Source organism: Pan troglodytes, chromosome 8, assembly GCF_028858775.2.
Source record: "Pan troglodytes isolate AG18354 chromosome 8, NHGRI_mPanTro3-v2.0_pri, whole genome shotgun sequence".
Lineage (NCBI taxonomy): Eukaryota > Metazoa > Chordata > Mammalia > Primates > Hominidae > Pan > Pan troglodytes.
Genome location: NC_072406.2, coordinates 115,318,273 through 115,324,012, shown reverse-complemented (window position 1 = coordinate 115,324,012; position 5,740 = coordinate 115,318,273). Strand labels below are relative to the sequence as shown.

The following is a 5,740-nucleotide window of genomic DNA, read 5'->3' as shown; positions in this document are numbered from 1 at the left end:
GCTCCCCAGCCAACTGAATGGATCCCTCCTCCTGGCCAAGGGGGTTCTAAAGTAGACCTAACAAGCTAGTTCAGGCCATGATGTGAAGTGGTGGTTTGGACATGCCTCATTATACTCTTCCCTTTGGAATTCAGGCACAACTGACCAGCATTAACATTAAAACAGAGATCTTGAGTGACAAAACAGACTCTGTAGCACTAAGATATCAAATTCCAACCTGACTCTAGTATAGCATCACATGATAGATAGCAGTCCCTGAAAGAAATTATTTTACCCAAAAACATGTTTCTTTGACATATTTGGAAATGGCCCTGCAAAGTTGTCTCTTTTGGGGGAAAATATATACATTCTGTAGAGAATCCCTTTCCTTTTCCAGGTCTTTTTCTGATCCAGGAGGGATTAAGAGTCTGGTACTTTTTTGGGTCGGATAAGAGACATTTACCTTCTAGTCTCTCTGCTACCTGCTACCTGGAGGCTTCATCTACATAATAAGAACCTTGGTTTCCACAACCCCTTATTTTAACCCAGACACTCCTTTCTATTGATTCTGGGCTTTTAAATAGTAACAACTTAATTCTTTCAACTAATTATCAGTCAGAAAATTTTTTGAATCCACCTATGACCTGGAACCCCCTACCCCTGCCTCACTTTGAATTGTCCTGCCTTATTGGACCAAACCAATATATATCTTTTTTTCCCCATGTGGAAATAATATGAAACATTTATTAGATATACTGGACAAAAACAGAACTAAGTACTCCAACTCTACTGCAGCATTACCAAAAAAATCATCCTTTCACCACAGTGTAAGATTTAAGGGCAACCTGCCCAAGGATACATGTTATATAAAACACAGCAAGATTGCTGCTGCCCTGCCAAGTAATTCCAGTCCCTACCTAGGTCCTACTGAAATACTGGTGGTCCCAATTAGCTTTTTTTTTTTTTTTTTGAGACAAAGTCTTGCTCTATTGTGCAGGCTGGAGTGCAGTGGTGTGATCTCAGCTCACTGCAAGCTCCGCCTCCCGGGTTCATGCCATTCTCCTGCCTCAGCCTCCCGAGTAGCTGGGACTACAGGCGCCCGCCACTATGCCAGGCTAATTTTTTTGTATTTTTAGTAGAGATGGGGTTTCACCATGTTAGCCAGGATGGTCTCGATCTCCTGACCTCATGATCTGCCCGCCTCAGCCTCCTAAAGTGCTGGGATTACAGGTGTGAGCCACCACACCCAGCCCCAATTACTTTTATTGAAGTAAATCTTTTTTTGTTTTTTGAGACAGAGTCTCACTCTGTCGCCCAGGCTGGAGTGCAGTGGCATGATCTTGGCTCACTGCAAGCTCTGCCTCCCGGGTTCACACCATTCTCCTGCCTCAGCCTCCCGAGTAGCTGGGGCCACAGGCGCCCACCACCATGCCCGCCTAATTTTTTATATTTTTAGTAGAGACAGGGTTTCACCGTGTTAGCCAGGATGGTCTCAATCTCCTGACCTTGTGATCCACCCACCTTGGCCTCCCAAAGTGCTGGGATTATAGGCATGAGCCACTGCGCCCGGCCTGAAATAAATCTTTAAAGAAAAAGATAAAGCATTTAAAAAGACAAGTCAAAGTACTTCAGGAACCACATATCCAACACAAGCTTTTTCCTCAAATGAGTTATGTTTGCCTCGCAGTAATAAACTTTTATTTCACTCAAATTACAGCAATGATCTTCCATACATAAGTATCTTCCCTGCCCAATAATTCAAAGGAAAAAAATCCAAAATGATTAGTGAAGAAAATTGTGAGAATTAACAGACCCTTTAAATTTGTTTTAAATATTTTTGAGGTTTAAAAAGTGCTTAAAGTTTGCCCTCGTAGGAAAACATTATCTGAATGAATACCCTAATGGCAAACCACTGTAAAATGCTTCTGCTACATTTGGGGGATAGGGGTAGGGATTATCTTCAAAGCACCCCAGCTCTCTTGATGAGAAGGTCAGAGGTACACTGGTTTGTATCATTGCAACATCCATAAGGTGATGTAGATTGCTTTTCCTTCAGAAAAGGCTTTATCAAAAAGGCATTAATCTTGAGCTCCAAATTTGGCTGACAATTTACTGATAAGATTCATAACCTTTGTGTTGCTCTGGTATTTTGACATATTTGCTGGGTTCTGAGCCACATCCTGGAAGGCCACCATAACTTCTGGATCCTGCATGGCTGCAAGAACCTCTGGATCACTAAGAATTTCATTGAGTCCAGGCATTCCGGCCGTTCCAGGCATGCCCCCTCCCATTCCAGGCATTCCTCAGGGAAAATTACCAGGCATTCCCCCAGGAAAGCCACCTGGAAAAGAGCCATACTGAGCTCCTGACTGTTGTCTGGCTTCTTCCTCCCTCTGGGCTCTCTCATGTTCTTCTCAAGCCTTCTTAACTCTTTCTATGCTTTCTTTGATCTCTTGCTCTTCACGTTTTCGCTCATACTTTCTCTGATATTCTGCAATTTTCTGTGCCCTAGGTTGAACTTCTTTCAGCATTACACTAGCATCTTCATCATAATCCAATTTACAGGCAAGGGCAAGATCATGGGCTGCTTCTTCCCAGTGGCCTAGAAGTCTGTGTGCTTTCCCTCATCACTTGTAAGGCTGAGCTGAATCAGGATTTATTTCAATGGCTCTGTCACTGTCTTGGATGGCAGCATTTGGCTTCTGTAATTTGATGAAGACACTGGCCCTCTTGGCATACAAAATAGCCAAGCAAGGATTCAGCTTGATGGCATCTGTGAATAAATCAATGGATTTCCGCAGTTCACCATCATTTAGGGCTTCAATAGCAGCCACTTTCTTATCATTTGCCTGATCCGTCATCACCTCTGCTATCCCATTTCTTGAGGGACATCAGTGTCTGGTTCAATCACACCTTAATTATCAATTTCTAGCTCACTTTCCTTACTTGATGTTTTGTCTGCCTTTAAGTCTTCCTCTACCTTCCTACTATGAAGTTTTTCTTCTTTGGTATTTTCTTCTGATTTAGCTTTCTGAGTAGTAGGTGGTAATTTACCCCTGTGCTCTCCACCCACTCCCTCAGGAATCTCATTTCCTCGGTGTGCGGAATGCTCAGATCCTGCTTACAAATTTTCACAAAGGCCGAAACTCGTTCACTTTGCAGGGGTCCATGGTCAGGAGGCAGTATGCGAAGCTGAGGGGCTGCAGCCCAGTTCCAGGCCCAGATGCTGGCTTGGTGTGACCACGCAGAAGGGCCAAACCAATGTATATCTAAATGTACTGACTGATGTCTACCTGTAATTTCTGATCTCCTAAAATACATAAAATCAAGCTGCAACCCAACCACCTGGGGCACATGTTCTCAGGACCTCCTGAGGCTGTGTCATGGGTCATGGTCCTCACATTTGGCTCAGAATAAATCTCTTCAAATATTTTATGGAGTTTAGTTTTTTTGTTTTGTTTTGTTTTGTTTTTCCTTTGAGACAGAGTCTCGCTCTGTCAGCCAGGCTGAAGTGCAATGGCACTCTCGAGTAGCTGGGATTACAGGTGCGTACCACCATATCCAGCTAATTTTTGTATTTTTAGTAGAGACAGGGTTTCACCATATTGGCCAGGATGGTCTTGAACTCCTGACTTCATGTGATCCACCCACCTCAGCCTCCGAAAGTGCTGGGATTACAGGCATGAGCCACCAGGCCTGGCCTGAATTTGGCTTTTTTCATCAACAATATTATTCTTCATTTTAAGAAAAAGAGAAAATGGCAACATTGAAGAACCCAAAACAGTACATGAATTTCGCTTATCAAGATACAATTTTTTTTTTTAATCCTGCAGGTTTCCTCAACCAGGTTATATGGTCCAAAGGCAAGTCTCCTGGAAAACTAATAGAATGAAACAGAGGGCTTTTTCTGGACCACCACTAAAGAAAGGGTAGTATGGGCGGGCGCGGTGGCTCACGCCTGTAATCCCAGCACTTTGGGAGGCTGAGGCAGGCAGATCACGAGGTCAGGAGATCAAGACCATCCTGGCTAACACGGTGAAACCCTGTCTCTACTAAAAATACAAAAAAAAAAAAAAAAAAAAAAAGCCAGGCGTGGTGGCTGGCGCCTGTAGTCCAGCTGCTCGGGAGGCTGAGGCAGGAGAATGGTGTGAACCCGGGAGGCGGAGCTTGCAGTGAGCCGAGATCGCACCACTGCACTTCAGCCTGGGCAACAGAGTGAGACTCCACCTCAAAAAAAAAAAAAAAAAAAAAAAAGAAAGGGTAGTATGGCACTGAACATGGAGGCCTATATTTGTTTGACTCTCTAGTCTGTATCTCTTTCTACCCTTTTGTCCTAATCCTCTGTGTATTAGTTTCCTACTGCTGCTGTAACAAATTATCATAGATTTAGTGGCTTAAAATAACACAAATTTACTATCTTACAGTTCTGGAAGTCAGAAGTCTGAAGTGGGCTTCAATGAGCTGAAATCAGGGTGTCAGCAGGGCTGCATTCCTTCTGGAGACTCTGGGGAGCAATCAGTTTTCTTGTGTCTTCCAGCCTCTAGAAGCCTCCTGCATTCCTTGGTTTGCAGTCTTCTCTCATCTTCCTAGCTTGCAGTGGCAGGTCAGATCTTTCTCACATGCATCACTTGGACCCTGACTCTCTCTTTTCCACTTTCCCGTTTTAGGATCCTTGGATCTACCTGGAAAATGCAGGCTCTTCTTCCTATTTAATATCACCTAGTTAGCATAGTTAATTTCATCTGCAGACTTAACTCTCTTGTGCCACGTAATTGTAACATAATCACAGGTCCTGGGGATAAGGCCATTATTCTGCTTACCATGCTGCTAAGGTTAGATGCAGATCCTAGTACTTTACCCATCCTTTTTCTTATAAGCATGGATGGCTAGTATCTGACCAAAGAATTAGTTGAAATGAACTTTTTTGTGTTTGGTGAAAGTAAAAGTTATAAACTCAACTACTTGCCACTCAAATGAAAGAAGATTAATTTATGCTGAACCCAAGATGACTCTTGTTACAACAGGAGTGCTCTAGGTGTCAGGTAAGGGAAGACCCTAGTATCTCACGCTTCCGTGTCAAGAGACCACCAAAGAGGCTTTGTGTGAGCAATAAAGCTGTTTATTTCACCTGGGTGCAGGTGGGCTGAGTCCGAAAAAGGAGTCAACAAGGAAGATAGGGGTGGGGCCGTTTTAAAGGATTTGGGTGGGTAGTGGAAAATTACAGTCAAAGGGGGTTTTTCTCTTGTGGGCAGGGGCGGTGGTCACAAAGTGCTCGGTGGGGGAAGTTTCCGAGCCAGGAGAAGGAATTTCACAAGGTTAATCACTCAGTTAAGGTGGGGCAGGAACAAATTACAATGGTAGAATGTCATCAGTTAAGGCAGGAACTGGCCATTTTCACTTCTTTTGTGATTCTTCACTTGCTTCAGGCCATCTGGATGTATATGTGCAGGTCACAGGGGATATGATGGCTTAGCTTGGGCTCAGAGGCCTGACATTCCTGTTTTCTTATATTAATAAGAAAAAACCATAAAATAATATTGAAGTGTTGGGGCAGAGAAAATTTGGGGGGTTGGTATGGAGAGATAATTGGCAATGTTTCTCAGGGCTGCTTCGAGCGGGATTAGGAGTGGCATGGGAATCTAGAGTGGGAGAGATTAAGCTGAAGGAAGATTTTATGGTAAGAGGTGATATTGTGGGGTTGTTAGAAGGAGCATTTGTCATATAGAATGATTGGTGATGGCCTGGATACGGTTTTGGATGA

The 5,740-nt window shown here is 43.6% G+C and overlaps 1 pseudogene; it reads right to left on the bottom strand.

Annotated features, from left to right (window-relative positions):
* Positions 1-2,311: 2,311 nt before the first annotated feature.
* On the bottom strand, positions 2,312-3,149 carry LOC107966938 (hsc70-interacting protein-like; annotated as a pseudogene).
* Between the last annotated feature and the right edge of the window lie 2,591 nt (positions 3,150-5,740).